The sequence below is a fragment of the Gymnoscopelus braueri genome (assembly GCF_963280865.1).
Source record: "Gymnoscopelus braueri genome assembly, chromosome: 2".
Lineage (NCBI taxonomy): Eukaryota > Metazoa > Chordata > Actinopteri > Myctophiformes > Myctophidae > Gymnoscopelus > Gymnoscopelus braueri.
In genome coordinates, this window is record NC_137604.1 from 17388105 (window position 1) to 17404030 (window position 15926).

The 15926-nt window shown below is 42.4% G+C and overlaps 1 protein-coding gene across 6 annotated transcripts in view; it reads left to right on the plus strand.

Annotated features, from left to right (window-relative positions):
• The first annotated feature begins 359 nt into the window (after positions 1–359).
• fhip1aa (FHF complex subunit HOOK interacting protein 1Aa) overlaps positions 360–15926 on the plus strand; it is a 55879-nt gene continuing 40312 nt past the window's right edge. For all 6 annotated transcript variants that reach the window (XR_013931988.1, XM_080412354.1, XM_080412356.1 and 3 more), the window contains exon 1: positions 360–631. The gene's annotated coding sequence lies outside the window, so the exon portion shown is untranslated. The remainder of the gene's footprint in view (positions 632–15926) is intronic.

Consider the following 15926-nt stretch of genomic DNA (forward strand, 5'->3'; position numbering starts at 1 on the left):
ACGCGAAACTACGTGACCCTATCAGTTGGAAGGTGTATTGCACTCTGATACATTATAACTCTATGAGAAAATGGCCACCAATCAGATTAAAATGCTTTTTATTGAACAATACGGAAGATACGGGTACTTTTGAGGACCCGTACATAATTATAACATCCGTGACCATAGGGTAAGCACTTTATATTTGAAATTTGAACGTTTATGTAGATGTACGGACCAAAAAGGGAGATAGTGCAAACACTATGTTGAAGTTCATCCATGACCGGTCATGACGGACGACCGTGGTGCGATCCATGGGTCGTCCCGAAACTCTACCCGATAGCTACTCAGCACAGTGGGTGGAGCGTCACCCAGAGGGATTACAGCAGTCAGTCAGTCTCACCTATAGGCTGTATGTTACGTGTGGATCAGGTTGGTTGTTTTCCACACTTCACACGGAGCTCATTCTACGGACCTTCGCCCAAACAAAGCGAGACAATGGACGTGTAGCTTTGGAAACGTGTATTTCCCGACTTAACATTGTACTTGGTGTGTGTTGGAAAGGAAACCATACCCGAGGAGGAGCGTGGACGCGTCGCTCAAACAGTTACAGAGCGCTTCTACCGGTTCAGAAATAACACGCTCCGTGACGGTAAGGATATAATATAATACTTTTAAATGTAAATAATGTATTTTAATTCTATGTATTTTTTGGCAACCTATGTTGTTAGGGGTATTAATTGCGTTTTTTCCCTCGCTGACAGCTGTTTGAGACGCGGTGATTTGTGTGTGTGTGTGTGTGTGTGTGAGAGAGAGAGAGAGAGAGAGAGAGAGAGAGAGTGTACGCGCGCGTGCGTGGTTGGGGGTGTTTAAAGCCCAAATTACATAATTTAACCCTTTGTTATACAGTACCATGTTATAAACATGTAGGTAACTTTAAGGTGCATCACGTGACAGGCGCACATGTTGGGCTGTAATTTCCACGTGTTTGTGTTGTGGCTCCATAAATAACACACAGACAGTGGTGTACTCACATTTTTTACTTTAAGTAAAAAGTATCAATACTGCAATGTAGATATACTCTGTTACAAGTAAAAGTCCCGTATTAAACATTTTAAAAGTAAAAATGTAAAAGTACAAAAGTATGGTATCAAAGTGTACTTAAAGTACCAAAAGTAGAAAGTACTCATTATGCAGAATGTCCCATTTCACAAGTTTTCAAATGTATACATTCTGTAAAAATCTTTTGAAAATAGCAGATCTTGCCGAAATCTATATAGGCTGAAGTGTGTTCAAAATCTACAAAGTAACTGGAGTAGTTACTAAAGTTTTCAAATTATTGTAGTGGAGTAAAAGTACAATATTTGCCTGAGGTGTAGGAGAGTAGAAGTAAGAGTATAGAAAATTGGAAATACTCCAGTAAAGTAAAATCACCTCAAAATTGTACAGTAAGTAGAATCACGTGGTTCTCAATCTCAAACTTTTTCATTTTATTTCAAAGAACATCTTAACTCTCAGAGTTACAGACTTGCAAAGGACCATTTAGAACCCCTTAAGGAACTCTTGAGGGTCCCCTGGCTGGACCACTGGCCTACATTGATTTCCTAATTCCTCCCAGGTCATTACTGTTGAGATGAGTCTTTTTTTTTGGACTGGAGCTTCTCAAATTCCCGTGGAGACCGAAGAGAAGCTCCTGTGTGCAGTGTTGAGTTTCCCAGTTCCAACAAACGCATCAAATTTTCATGCTGGGCCATCTTTTATTTAACAAAATAGTTGGGGTTGGGGTGTACTTTTACAACAACAAAAAAAGCTTTCTTGGCTTGTAAATCAATGTCGATCATCATAATCGTCTGATGTTGCTCGTACAGCCTCTGAAATGTGGAAAGATACAGTTGACTCACACTTGAGTCCTGCACCTGTTTTAATATAATGACTATTACCTACAGTATATGGTTTTAGGATGGACTGAGAACGGATCCATGTTTGTGTGGTGGAGGGATGTTGTCACATCTGTTTTACTGTCTGGTACACAACAGGATCACTTATAGATATTCATGAATGCAATTGCTGTTGTCATGTCCCATGACAACCCGATGTCCTATATTTTGCGCATGTTGTTATAGGCAAAGTCTGTCAAGAATGGTCAAAGGCTTTTATAAATGGCAAAAAGTGCTCTACCACCTGTTGTATGTGAGCTTGTAGTTCTGTAGATCTACACATCCTGAATAAGTGATCCTATTGTGTACCAGACAGTAAAACAGTGATGGACACTGGCTGGGCTGGTCCATCCTAAAATGTAACACAACATTAATATGTACATCTCAAGTTCTCACAAACACTAAAAGAAACTGCATATAAACAAGAAGAATGATGCCGTAGCTTGTTTAGACAGAATCGTTTTTTGTGTTCCTATTTCTTTTTCTGATCCCCCTCAATCGTTTGAGGGGGATCACTTCAACTCAATATACTTCATTGATCAGGGACCCCCAGGGGTCTATCCTCAGCCCCCAGGGGTTGAAATCTCTGCCGAAAATAGCCGATCTACAAGCTCACAACACGTCGCGTTGTGAGCTTGTAGATAGATCGTCTGTTTTCACATAATGTTTACCACCTGTTATGACACGCCCAGAATAGTGACGCTAGGGTTCATGTAGTCAACCACTTGAACCCTAGCATCCATATTCTGGGAGGAACATTAGCCAAAAATAGCCGATCTGCAAGCTCACAACGCATTGCAATGCGACACGTTATGAGCTTGTAGATCGGCTATCTTTGGCGTGGAGATTTGGTGTAGAGGGAAAAAAGCGGCCTAGTTGCAAGGTGCAACTCATGTTCGTTTTACTATGAATAGTGGGTTTGGGGTTAATGTCGTCTCACCTTTAGGTCTACATGACAGCTACTGTATGCTTCCATGTTGGATAGCTGGACACACTTCAGTGGTCCAATATACCAGACTAGCTGGTTTCACATAGCAGAAAGTCTGGTCGGCCCACTTTATATAGAGAGCTTGGTGAGACCAAGCTGTCTGACGCCAGATCAGTTATAGTGAGCGTCGTTATCGCTGTATGTTGAACTGTGAATAGCAGTTATTGTCAGGATTAAAGTGGTGTAAGTGATATTTTCTTTGTTAAAATAATGGTTAAATACCCCTACGTATATATTCCCATAATCCTTGCTACAGAGCGTTTGTTCAGTAACAGGGCTCTCTCTGTCTCGCCAGCTCTTTAGTAAACGGATGATTTTCATATTTCTTTATAAGCCATTGTGGTTTTATGAGCGGTCCATTTTAGAGGACCATGTATTGTGAATTGTACTTCCATGTACTGTCTGTTTCCATGTCTTTTCTAAATAAAGTATTCAATCAATCAATCAATTTCAGGTAGGGATACTTAAATGTTATCCAATCAGGTGAGAGAACTACGGAAATACAACAAACACATGGCATTGGAAGTGAGTAAACAAGGACATGAGCAGACAAAATTGAAATTGGATCAATATAAAATAAATGGATCCTCTTTCCTGCCTGGGTGAAATTGGCAACCCACCTGAAACAAATATTGTCTGTTTATTAAACAGCTGGAGATGAGGGGACAGAGACTCATGTTACTGAACAAACACTCTGTAGCAACAATTACTATAACAATACAGAGCATTAACGTTTTAACTACACAAAACATTTTGTTTCAAACAAATGACCAAAGCATATCACTTACAGCACCTTTAAATGGTTGTAGATGAGAGAGTTGGAGAATGAGATTCAGGTGGGTGGTCCATCAGTTTTAGCCTGGCTAAGTTGTTGTTATTGTGAAGTGAACCCGGCAGAATGTTATCACAATGCTGTGAGTAAACGGTTGGGTGTTGTTTCAAAGCTGTGGCTGTAAATGAAACATCACGTGCGTCCGACAACCTACCAGTGTCAGTCAGATGTTGAAAAGATCACAGCTGTATCTGAGACACACACACACACACACACACACACACACACACACACACACACACACACACACACACACACACACACACACACACACACACACACACACACACACACACACACACACACAGGAGTGTATGAAGTGGTGACACAGCTTACAGGGGCAGTAATCTGCTCATACTTCGTGACCAGAACAGTGGAGAGGTGCCAGGGTCACCATGCCAACGCAACAGGTGTGTGTGTGTGTGTATGTGTGCGCCCGTGCACGCCTGTTTGCAAGAGTGTGTCCATGCTAGCCTGAGCTCCTGTTCCCAGCATGAACTCAGCATGGCTCAGCCTTATCCCGTGTTTGGGATTAACACACAGACACGACCCCCACCTTTCAGACCCTGACTGGCCCTGGGAGGTGACTCGGAACAAAGGAGTCGTGTGTGTGTGTGCCTGTGTGTGTGTGTGTGTGTGTGTGTGTGTGTGTGTGCGTGTGCGTGCGTGTGTTTGTGTGTGTGTGTGTGTGTTCTCTTGGTCCTGCTGTGATGTGATCTATCTGGAGTGTAGTGTTACCTCTATGGCCCAGTTACCTGTGGACCGGTGTGTTTCACTGGACTGAGCACATTCTCTTAGTATAACATTACCTGTGTTGATTATTAGGGAGAAATGGACCAAATGGACCGATTTTGTGACAATAATATGGTATGGTTGTTATATAATATCAATGTTTAAAAAACATTTGGACACACTTTCAAAGTATAAAATAAGGCTTAAGTGATTAGAACCAGGAAAAGATAACCCTTATGCCATATCAAGATACTATATGTCTCATATCACGTTGTTGATATTATATCTATTGCCCAGCCCTAGCATTGATTAGGAAATTAGGTCTGGCTTTATTAGTCAATAGTACCCAAGCTACAATGTGTCTCACTAATTTTACGAGTGGGACACTATTTATATTGCCACTCTTTTCTTCATCCTTTGTGAATACACACTGTCTACCTATGGCAGCTCTATTATGGTTCTTCTGAACAGTGGTTTACTCAAGTACTGTATTGATTGAAGTATAAGTTGTGGTACATTTTTTTATACTTCTACTCCACTACATCTCATGAGGCAAATATTACTCCACTGCCTTTATTTGGCAGCCTTAGTTACTTTGGAGATTTAGATTAATACATTAAAATAAAAAAAGTCATTATAAATCAACCAATATTTTTTGTTCTGTATATAAAGTCGAATAAAAACAAGCTCCGCCTTTACCAGCTGCAATATTAAAGGGAAATTGTACTGAAATGGGCCTTCCTCGTTATAACTGAATGAAACTAGACGATTCTAGAAAGTCCTTAGGCTCCATGCGGCAAGTTTCAAGGTTATGTCTATTTGTCTTGGAACGTTAATTGCCGCTAACGCAAAGTGAAACAATTACAGCCAGCTATAGCTGCATACTGTAGCATGAGCTAATATTTACTGTGTGATGACTAGCCTAGAGCAGTGTCTATCAACCCTGGCAAACGTCCCAATTTTGGGCCGGGGCTACTGCTGAGGTGTGCCGCGCCGTTTGAAGGTTTGAATTTTGATTTTGATTGATTTTGATTGATTTTGATTGATTTAAAAAAAATTTTTTTTTTTTTGTACAATAATAATAATCAGGCATGCAAACAGCCCCGAGGTGAAAAGGGTGACAACATGCTGTTTTTTTTTTCGGGTCAGGTGTCACACTATTGCCCTATTTGGATTCAAAACGGCTAGTGGAAGCTGAAAAGCTACAAGTTTGCATGTCTGAATAATGCAAAAACAGAAATATTTGTTTGCATTTGCTTTTTTTCTCCCTCATATATTTTCATAATAAAAAAATGCGTATCGTATCGAAATCGTATCGAAGTTGTGTGCCCAATATCGTATCGTATCGTGAAATTAGTGTATCGGCACACCCCTAGTGTGTGTATATATATATACCGTATATATATATATATAATTATATATATATATATACCGTATATCTAGGTGTGCCCTGGGATCTTTTGGCTATGCCAGGTGTGCCTTGGCACAAAAAAGGTTGATATACACTGGCCTAGAGCATGTGCTGGGATTTGCATCTCCTTTGCCTGCACACATACAGAACAGTGGACAGAACAAGACACAATGTCACAAGCCCCATGCCCTGTACAGTCCTGAGTGTTCATTTGTCTGAGAGTATACAAATGGATCCAAATGGAACCCCTACAGGTCTGTAACTCTGAGAGTGAACAAATGGAACCAAATCAATAATTAAGGGTTAAATTAACAGGATTTTATTGTGGTGCAGCGCAGGTAAACATTTCCCTGGAGAATATTAGACCTAGTGTATGTTCTTCGGATGACAGCAGTAGGTCACATTAATATCATAGTAATAATTTCTAAAGCTTTGTACTTTTCACTGATTAATTCGTGACACGATGGGACTGTGACACATGGTTCTCTTGCTGCCTTCACTGGCTTTATATATCTGTACCAAACGCACGCACGCACACCTCTATCCTCCATGCAAACACAGCTCTGTGTTTTTATCAGCTGGTGAGGTCTGAGGCAGACAAGCTGAAGAGGAAGTAGCGGGGGGGCAGAGATAGGATGTGCCCGCAGTAAACACACCTCTTATCTCTCCAGTGTCGGCGCTATTGTCCGTAGGGAATAGGTCAAGGCAGAGCTATACATACCCACATCTAACAGGGAATGATGTCACCGGCTGTCATTGTACACTACAGCCACCATGATGAGGTCATTGAATCCTGCGTGCCTGGAGGGAAATATAGTGTGGTGGTTCTAAAAATAGGGTCCGGGGACCCCCAGGGGTCATTAAGGGGTTTCCAGCCCCCCCCCCCCCCCAGCGAACCCTATAGCTCACAACTCATCTGCGAGGGGCTGTGAGCTCGGCTATTATTATTTTCCAAAAAACATGTTTTTTAATATATATCTTTAACCCATTTAGACCTGAGGCCGATTCTAAAAACGCCTTCTAAATCCTAACCTAAGTTTTCTGAAAAACGTATTTATTCATTAAAAACATTAAAATGTATCTTGCTATATACTGTACAAGCAACAACAACCCCAAAAGAGGTTCCTGTCTTAAAAGGCATAGTTACAAATAGGGGTTCCTGCCCTAAATGTGGAATATTTTTAAAACATTTTAACAACTCAAACCTTGTATGGGGGTCCCTGGCACAACATATTCCGCTCCCAAACACATATTAATTTGGGGTTCCTTGACATGAAACTAAATTGAGAACCACTATTATACAGTAGAGCAACAAGGTAGGGATGTTCCCCCTAAGAGGGACAGCGAGTGCATTTTCCGGCAGCGGCTGCTGCCGGTGGCGGCGGCGGCGGCGGCGGCTGGAGCTGCCGGTGGCGTCAGCTTTGGGAGTGTGCTGCGTTTGTGTAACGCAGTCCCCACCAATATTATTTACGATTCTGTGCCTATCGGTACATAACTCGGACGGCGCTTAGTCGAATAGCAGACCATCGGCCGGTCGTCGCGGGCACTCGCGCCTGGAGGCGCTCGGGCGCGACTCCTTGGCCTCAAGGTCTGCTGATTCGGTGCGCCTCTGTCATGGTCCAAAACTATACTTTATCGGCGGAAAAAATAAGTTGACTGCCGCTCCTCCACCGGCAGTTCCGCTGCTGCCGCTCCTCCACCGGCAGTTTCCGCGGCAGTTCCGCTGCTCCACCGCCGGCAGTCACTGCCGGGAGCTGCCGCTCCTCCACCGGCAGTTACCGCGGAAGTTCCGCGGCTGTTGCCGCTGCCGGAGAATGCACTCGCTCCTTCTGCCCCCTAGTGCAGCACTGTTTATGGTGCAAGGAAGAGGTGGTCGAATCCTGCAGATTTCACTGTCTCAACAACCGAGACAGACACACACACACTAGGTCAAGGATCATATCTCACCTTGCCAATATCAATGGCTTGAAGCCAGCCACTGAATAGAAGGTGTGTGTGTGTGTGTGTGTGTGTGTGTGTGTGTGTGTGTGTGTGTGTGTGTGTGTGTGTGTGTGTGTGTGTGTGTGTGTGTGTGTGTGTGTGTGTGTGTGTGTGTGTGTGTGTGTGTGTGTGTGTGTGTGTGTGTGTGTGTGTGTGTGTCCTCTCATTGACTGTCCTCATCTGTCTCTGTCAGAACAGTGAAGTAGTGTCCTGTCCAGCAGCAGATTGAGCTGGGTTGTGTATTCCCTCAGTGAAAGAGAACTACACACAGCACATCATGTGAAGAAGGCCTTGTTTCTTTGATCTGGTTTATATGAACCCGTATGGGAATGAAGTCTTTAATGCTCTCCTGTTTGCAACTGTTGGCATCCTCCTCAGCCACTCTTCAGATTAACAGGCCTGTTTGTGGTTTAGGAGTGGTGTTTTCCCATTGTAATGAGTGTCAGACAACACTCCACACATACCTGGAGAGATGTCAAACGCATGATATGGTTGACCGCAGACGTTTCCTAATCACAAGAGACTGTCTTAACAAAAGGTGTTTCCAACGGCTTCTTAAGAGCCACTTAAACCCTCTATAATGGTTCATTGACCGGAGTTCCCAGGGGTCTATTGTAGGCCCCCGAGTTTTTCCCCCCTCTACACCAAATCTCTTCGCCGAAAATCCAATCCAATCCACTTTATTTATTTAGCACATTTTACAACGCGAGGATTACCTAAGTGCTGCAGAGGAAATCTAAAAAAAGTTAAATACACTACATAAGCTAAAACAAATAAAACTACAACAAAAAACACAGTAAAGTAAGAAACAAAATAAACAACACCAAAAGAAACGCATCACTATAGAATGAATACTTGTCAGCAGCCAGTGAATCAAAGCAGAGACCACAGAACTCTCAAACGGGATCAAAAGCCAAGGTGTAAACGTGAGACTTAAGGCGAGATTTAATTGTCTCAACTCAACGGTCGGAAAATAGCCGATCTGTAACCGTTGTGAGTCTGTGTAATAATAATAATAATAATAAACTTTATTTGTATAGCACCTTTCATGACATGAAATGCAGTTCAAAGTGCTTTACAGAGCAAGAATACAATTACAGTTAGAACCAATTTAACAATAAAGCAAACAAAAATAAAATAAAATAAAAGCAAAGGCATAAAACAACATTAAAATAGGCAATACAGTGAGGAATTAAAAATCAACCATGATAGATGTAGATGAGCGCTTTCCGTCTCTTATGCATAGCAGCCATATTGGAAAGAAATTGGGCCTCTTCCTTCACAGGTGTTGTTACCAATGATTCTAATATAGTGAAAAGTGAAAAGAGGAGATCTGCAAGCTCACAATGCATCACATCACGTAGATCTGCTATATCCACTATTTTTGAAAATCCCTGAAAATTGTTTGAACATTTTCGCCTATAATGCCATGTCCAAAATAGTGGCACCAGGTATAAAGTGTCAAACAAAAAGTTCAATTTAAAATGGACAATGAAAAATGTCCATGAACACAAAGCTTCTCTGTGACCTGGGGCATGTTAAAAAAAAAAAATCCTGTGTTTTTCGGATGCGTTAAAAAGTGACCAATAAACACATGGCTGTGTGCGTTAAGGAGCCTTTATACTTCAGGTCATATCGAGTGTTGTTGCTGCAGGAGGTTATTTGATGCTGTTGTGTTTGTTGTTTGTCTTTCCAGTGTTACCACTCCCAGTTCTCCTCCTAGTATCCCCTCCCAGCAACTGTGTGTGTGTGTGTGTGTGTGTGTGCGCATGTTAAACCTGCTTCAAAATCTCTGATCTCCAGAGAGAGCCAGCAGGTTTTGGTTGAGTGGTTCGGCCAGTGGCTCAGTCGGGACACTGCAGCAGTGGGCTGGGCCTGGCTCATTTGTGTGACAGGATGCTAACTAATTGCTGGTCCACCCTGGCCGGCCGCTAGCTTCCTGTGCTGATGGCAACAGCCTGGGTTTTCCTCAGTTTGAACCGAGCGCAGACTGCTGTGGGGCAGCTACTGTATGTGTCTGATAATCACATGTCTTATCTGATCATCTAAAACTTCCCTAAAGCCTCCCCTCTGCAGTCAACCCTGCACCTGTCAGACCTGATAGAGAGAGATAGAGAGACGCAGAATATCAAGATATCAATATCATGACGAGAGTAGATATTGTCTGGGATTTGGGATATTGCATTGTGATATGGCATAAGTGTTCTTTTCCTGGTTTTATGAGACCGTGCTGTGACCGTTTTATACATTGCCTATTTTCGCTAGTTTAAAAATAAACATACAAGAAAATTGATATTATCGTCACAAATACAATATTATCATCCCAGTAGATATCAAGGTATTTTAGATTCAAACCTTTTTCATGTTAAGGGCCCCCAGATTGATGGATTGATTGATTGACAACAAGCATAATGTACAAAACAGGTGATTGCACATTTTGGTCAAAAGGATTACACAAAATAGCCAGAAGGCTTATTTCCATTGTGGTCCCATCATGTTGTTGTGATCGTGACAACTGACATATATATTAACCTGCGGACCCCCGTTTGAAAAGAGAAGATTATTACAGCTAGTGATTCTCAACCTTTTTTAATTTCAAGGACCCCCAGTTTTGTACGCATTAGGAGGACACAGACCCCCATTTGATACCATTTTGATCCCTGGGACCCCAATGTACACCATAGTATCATCAGTGCTAAATTCACTCTGAGAGCATACAAATGTAACCAAATGGGCCCGTCGGGGTCCATCTGTAAGCTCTCGGGAGTTATAGACGCATACGGGTCCATTTTTGGTTCCTAACTATCAATCGTTTGGCTGGGGACCCCCTGGAACCCCCCTCTCAAGGACCCCTGGGGGGTACCCGGACCGCACTTTGAGAGCCACCCAGGCCTTTCTCTCTCCAGGTGAAGAATGGTTCCTCCAGTGTATTCACTTTGCTGTCCTACTGGACACCAGGGAATGAATGGACACACAGATAAGACTTACAGTGTGGATGGAGGTCTTTATCTGTGTGTTGCTGATGGAGCTTCAGGCGTGTATATAATAAAGAGTAGCTGTGGCCAGGCCTGAGGCCCTTATCTGGCCTTATCAGCGTGGCTTCACCTGCAGCTGTGAATATTTCAACAGCTGATGTCATTTTAACTCATTAAGACCGGGAACGCATCTGTGTAATTTCTTTTTTTATTCATTTGGCTATTCAAAAATAGCAGATATACAAGCTCATAGCGCGGCACCGAGTGCCGCGCTATGAGCTTGTAGATCTGCTATTTTTGAAAAATCGTGAACATTTGTGCATTTGAATATATATGTTTTTTAAAGCGAAGATTTGTAAGCATTGTAAAAAATGCTTCTGGGGCTCCCTGGAACAAAATATTTTGAGAAAATGTTTATGTTTTTATCTTGTTTTAAAACTGTTAGGATTTAGATTATTTTTTTTAGAATTGGCCTCAGGTCTAAATGGGTTAATTGGGCCTGTCTGTCACTGGGGTTACCATGGTCACCATCCGGCGACTGTACGCTTCTGCAGGGACAGAATCTCTCTCTCTGTCGATCTCTCTCTCTCTCTCTCTCTCTCGCTCGCATGAACGCACGATCCAAATGGATCCAATGTAGTTATTATTTTGTCACAAGCTCTTGCTCGTTATTTTCACTTTTTTCATCAATACCAATTTGTCAATGTTTTTCCTAGATTTATTTTGAAAATAGCAGTTCTACAAGCTCATAAGCTTGTAGATCGGCTATTTTCAAATAGTCCTGTGTGTGCTCATATGGCCCGTAGTGGCCTGTTTTCATAGACCTGGTTGCTTTGTTTCTCTCGCAAAATCTGGCAACATCTGGTTGCTTCAGATGTCTCTCTGAACACTGGTCTCTGGTGATGTGTGTGTGTGTATGTGTGTTAGAAGTGCTACTGCAGAGAACAGTGCCGTTGTTTTAATGTCTCCTCGGTTCGTGTACAGTGTCGATCGGAATGGAAAATCACATGTGCTGAGTTTGCACTCCGCTGCAAGTTCCAGCGGCCTAGTGTCTTAAGGTGTGGCTACCGGATTGTCAGCTATTCAGCCAGACTACACCCTTGTGTGTGTGTGTGCGCGTGTGTGTGTGTGTGTGCACGCGCGCGTGCATGCATCCTCCTGGGATGTCAGAGCATCACACAGTGCCAGAAACCAGATCCACAACTATCCAGAAATGGTTACAAAACCTCCATAGATACTCATTGTGCTTTTCAGATCTTTCGCTGGTTTCTCCCATCAGCCCGTGGGCATTTACCTGCTCTTTAGAAGCCTCTAGCTCTACTAGGGACCTGGCCACACCCAGTATTTAAATAGGGACTTCAATAATAACACCCAGCAACATGATACAGCCCAGTTTGCCTTCTATAGTTTTTCCCATCATGTTTACCATGGGAGTGGAGGGTGGGTTGAGCCCATTATGACTAAAGACAAACTGAGTGTCCAGAATGGGAACAGCCTAGCATGCTATTGTAGTGTGTCACACTGACAGGCCGGTGGTGTGGTTAGAGGCTGTATAAGGCCGTGTGTTCGATCCCCTACAACAGCGTGCCCTGGAGTGTTGTGGTAGTTACCACTTAACCCATTAAGACCCTGAGGCCAATTCTACAAAATGTCTTCTAAATCCTAACCGGTTTTGAAACCCAGGTTGCTACATCAGTGGTTCTCAAACTTTTTCATGTCAAGGACCCCCAAAATGATGTGTATTTGACCGCAGACCCCCATCTCAAAATATTTTTGTTCCAGGGACCCCCATGAAGCAAAGATTTGAGGTACAAATGGTCGCTTTGAAAATATATATATTCAAAGATTTGCACAAATGTTCACGATCTTTCAAAAATAGCAGATCTACTCCTTTTTTCCCCCTCTACACTAATTGAAATAATAAAAATGAAAATAGCCATTCTACCAAGCTCACAGCATGCTGCGACATGTTGTGAGCTTGTAGATCGGCTATCTTTGACAAACGTTTGATCCAGATTAATAGGGACTTTAGGGTTCATGTGGTTAAGCCTGACTTATACTGTACTTGAAAAAATAGCAAGCTCATGTGACGCGTTGTGAGCTTGCAGACGTGCTATTTTTGGCACGCAGCTAGGCATAACTCAGGCTTAACTCGTACTGCATGCATGCATAGACCTGATCGCAACCTCATGGGTTCGAAACGGCACCATGACCTTTGTCCTACGTCGCTCTCTCTCTCTCTCGTCGTTCTGTCTGCGCAAACAAGTCTCAAAACGTTGTTTCCTCAGCTGTCGGTTGATCCTCCGGCATATCGCGGAACCTGCCAACCGTTGATCGCTCTGGATCATCAGCTAAACGTTGTGAGAGAGAGCGAGAGAGAGAGAGAGAAGGCAAGTCAAGGCAGTCCCTCCTCGTTCAGATTGATGAGCCAAGGGCTTTAATCTGCAGGAGATAAGCTTTAGTCTGCAGGGTGCATCAGTCAGCATGCCGTCAGCCAGAGCTGTGAGTTCAGAACAGCACATGTACTTGTAATGTAACGTGGGCGTAAAGCAGCTACAGTTTTTGTGTCGTAATGCATTGCGTCTGAGCGCCTTAACAAGGAGCTGTGAAACCTGCATGCCACTGTGAATTCAGAATAGAACTATGTGCCTCGTTCATGTCATAATGGCCATCCTCATCTAGAAATGCATTCTACCTGTTGACTGACTGCTTCTTAAAGAGAGAGAGAGATGGAACTTTGCCAATAAATCGTAACAGTTTTGACAGAAAAGTTTTAGTCAAGTAAATCTACAGTTGATTTAGTCGACTAAAATGTATTTTGGCGTCATAATGCCTGATTTATACTTAGCTGTATGCCAAAAATGGCTGATCTACTTGTAGATTATCTATTTTATGAGCATGACACCCACCCGCAGCCAAGCATAAAAATGACTTGTGTCTTAGTTCTACTGGATCTCTTCTCCACTAGCCCCTCCCTGACATTTCCGTGTAGGTTTTATTTGTTGATGAAATTGTCAGTATATTTAGTGTATTTAGTTTTAGTCATCATAGCTTAGTTTTTATTTAGTTTTAATTTTTCGTCATAGTTTTTGTCAACAAAATTAACACTGGTTTGTACAGTTGGTACAGTATGTCTTTTTCCACAGAAATGGTTGTTTTTCTGTGGTTCTTACGGAGGGCTACACAAGGCTGTATCACTGCCTTATAATCTGCAGAGGAGACACGGAAGCAACATATTTTACTTAATTACCAAATTGTCATAATTGGATAAAGACTGCCAAGCTGCAGACAGTCAGGATGAGACTGGTATGTTGTCAACTCCTACACTGTAAACATACTTGACTGTGTCACACACACACACACACACACACACACACGCACACACACACGCACACACACACACACACACGGTCACAAGAGACATTAGAATACCAACATGAAGACACAAAATGCATTGCTCAAACTCTCGAATCGCAAATGCAGTTCAAGCACTGATACTACCCATGCAACGTTAGCCTTTGCTCATTTATTTTCCATTGAAAGAAAAGCCCTATTTATTTGTGACTCCACTGGATTTCAGGTTATTTTAACTGTAAGCAAGTGGAGCGTCTCCTTCGTTGGCAGCTCTGTGTCAGCATGATCCTGTCCGCTATAGGCCTCCGTGGGCTCTCTGGGTCTGACAGCAGTAGATGAATGAGAGTATGATTTAGGTCATAACTTCTCTTAATGTAGCCAGCCAAGCACATTTCTTTATGTATACTAAACTTGGATCCGTCTTGTGTAGAGACGTCCAATGCTAGATTTTTGGTTCCGATCGCGATTTTGGAGAGTCCTAGACCACCTATTACTGATGTAGATTTTGATAAAGTTTCTATTTGAGAACATGTAACTTATAAGCAAAAAAAACACACAAAGAAAATAGGGACGGCAGGTTGAAAGCAGTTTAAAAATCGGGACACATTGCCTGTCGTCAAAAAAGTCAAATTATGGCCAATGTATTGTTTGGGCTCTACGATGCTGGGTTGACGTGCCAGAACTTGATGATTTTGGGGATTATTTTAAAGCTCTCGTATTTGGTCTCAGTTGTGGTGTCTTGTGTTGTAAATCTTGAAGGTTTAAAGGTAGCTGCCTGTGAATTATAGGATATACAGTAGGCCTAAGACAGGATTCCACATGCTAATATTTTGGGGGGAAATATTATGCCTACTTTATAGAAAGTGCATCGGGCTTTGTCGCTTGTCTATATGAACACACTGGCCCGTGTTCAGGGGAGGGAAGCCGGATGGGAGGGTTATATTTTTAACGGCACATACTGTACTCCTACAGGCTGGGGCGGAACTTTTATGGACCACAATGGAAACAAGAAGCTTTGGCTTTTTGGTGTTGACTTAAAAAAATTATAATTAAAGGTAATTGTATTGCTTTTAAATTGTGTCAATAAAGTAGTCTATTCTATCTATTCTATTCTACCTGTCAGCAGGGAGTGGTGCGGAGGCGCTGCGTCCTCCTCACTGGCAGATGAGCCAGTACGATGCAACAGCAGTGACTACACACAGACATGTGTATGGGGAGGAATTAATTGGCATAATGACTAAATTGGGGGGGGGGGGGGGGTAATTGGCTACTCTAAATAAAACAAAAGAAAGTGTTTTCTGGTATCTATGTTCTGTCTGAACATTGAGGCTGTCCATTAGATTCACCCATTTTCGACCGTATCTTCATATAATTGGTCCTCACTAATGCTCATTATGAGATGGCGCCATTTCTGTCTACTCGCTCTGTGTCTCAATTAAAGGAGGGCTGTGGACAGTTCAGAAACCTGCCTACCAGAGACAACAATTATTTTTTGTTTTATATATATATATTTATCCCACGATTTTGTAACCCCATTTTTTACACCCAGTGCCAATTCTCTATGTAATCCTGGGCACTACACTCCCTTTGCCAACCTAGGGAGGCCAGGGCCGAGCTCACAGAGACAACAATTTCAAACAAACATTTTTTTAAACATTTTTTATTAATGTAAGAAAAAAAGTGCACACATTTGAAATCAATTAGAAAAACATTAAACGTTTAAGTTACTTTCAAATAA